Below are 1,958 nucleotides of genomic sequence, written 5' to 3' on the forward strand. Positions count from 1 at the left end.
TCAATTAGGCCTTCTTGAAATCTACTCCTAGCTTACACTATATAAAGTGTAATATATCACCTAGAGAGGGATCTTGAAAATTTCATAAATTCATGAAATATTTACAAAGATATCAAGATGTGGGTTGACTCTTCTTGATAACCAAATACTTTTAAAAAAAGACCCATAGAAACCTATTTACATGGATATCAAATAAAATTCATTTATGGTGCAAATTATCCGTTAGAAGAATCAAGAAAGGGATATAATTGTAACCAAACTATTAATTAATAAAATATTCTTGTTTCATCATATTTATTTTGTGGTCGGAGTTTATTTTCCATAAATAAGATTTAGTACAAACAAAATTTGTCTCTTTGAACCTATCAAATATATATAATTTCTTTTGGGGTTTGATTAGTTAGATCAGAGTTGATTAATTGGTAAAATTCGTTAGAAATTGAAGAAAAAAAATTAATATTCGTCGATCAAGTCATTCATGCCGTAGTCTGATAGATCTTTTGTAGAAATTAATTAATCAAAAAAGTATAAAGATAGATCAAGTGCCTTTGGGGTCATCTCTTACCTTCTATGTAGTATTTATCTCCTCAAAGCTTGGAGATGCACACACAAGAAGAGGCCTTATGTTTAAAAATGTATTAAGTATCTTTTCCAAAGCTAGAATCAACAAAGATCGCACCAATAAAGTACCTAACAACATCCCCAACCACATTTGGGAAAGTAGTTTCACTCTCCCATTCAAACGTAGACACAATATCCAATTTCTCAAAATTCTCAACTGTATAACATATCTGCATTTGCAGATCTGGCGAGGCATGAAGAATGTGCTCATGCAGTCTAGCCTTAATTGTAGTTTTAGTATATCATTCATTATTTACCAAAGTAGACCACAAATAAGTAATTAGTCTTGTAATCATCCTCGGATATTTGAAATAGAGATATGTTGTAAGAACATAATCTATCATTACATCTCCAAGAAATTTCAAGTGATAATAACATCGTGGAATCTCATGTAGTACGTAAGATCTGTGAGTTACCATTTGAAGAAGCAACGAAGGGTGGTGAAACTTGTAGTGTAGCAGTGATTTCTAAGTACCGTACATTGACTAGCTTCTTAGCATTCACGATGAAGTGCCTTAAGATATGTGCATCAATAATATCAATGTCCATCCCGATCCATTTCATAAATGATAAAGTTGCTACGTTGCCCGTTCGAGCTGAGGTAGGCACCTGTTAGTGGCTCAACCACATCAACTACTCTCTTATTTCTAATCTCCTTTACTTTACCCTACAACACATTTCTACTGAAGGCATCAAGAAATTTTTGTCAAGTTGTAAACTTGAGGATTATCACTAGGAATTGTCCATACTTAAAGATAGAATGGTTCATTACGGATAAATCTCAGAATTTTATGAGCACATCCAAGCTTTAACGATGCAACATTGGAAATGATTTTATTTTTCTTAATGTTGAGAAGACCCTCATTATAATTTTCATAAGACTTAAACGATTGTATACTAATAGCATATATGAGAAAAGAGTCGCCAAGCTTTTCAAGTGATTCCAAATAAAAATTTTGGAGACATTTTTTTGTTGTCGTTACTTCCAAAATCTTAGCGGTTGGGATACAAAGTTTTACTTTGTGGTGATTAAAAAGCATTCTTTTAAAGTTTATTTGGCATGGATGCTTTCCCTATAAGTTCTAAAGGTTCTAGCACGGTAGATAGTTATCGTTGACCTCAAGAATCTTATGAATTCTAGGTATACACATATGGTAGTGAATCCCCAAACTCCGCCAAACACATTCACCGCTATATGTATATACCTTAGAATTCATAAGATTCTCGAGGTCAAGAACATTTTGCCAATAACTATTTGCCGTGCTAGAACCTTTAGACTTTATTGGGGAAGCATTCATACTGAATAAACTTGAAAAGAATACTTTCGGATCATTGCA

The 1,958-nt window shown here is 32.8% G+C and overlaps 1 pseudogene; it reads right to left on the reverse strand.

Moving 5' to 3' along the window:
* Window positions 1-638: 638 nt before the first annotated feature.
* Window positions 639-1,661, reverse strand: LOC107017464 (annotated as a pseudogene).
* Between the last annotated feature and the right edge of the window lie 297 nt (window positions 1,662-1,958).

The sequence above is a fragment of the Solanum pennellii genome, chromosome 1, assembly GCF_001406875.1.
Source record: "Solanum pennellii chromosome 1, SPENNV200".
NCBI classification, from domain to species: Eukaryota; Viridiplantae; Streptophyta; class Magnoliopsida; order Solanales; family Solanaceae; genus Solanum; species Solanum pennellii.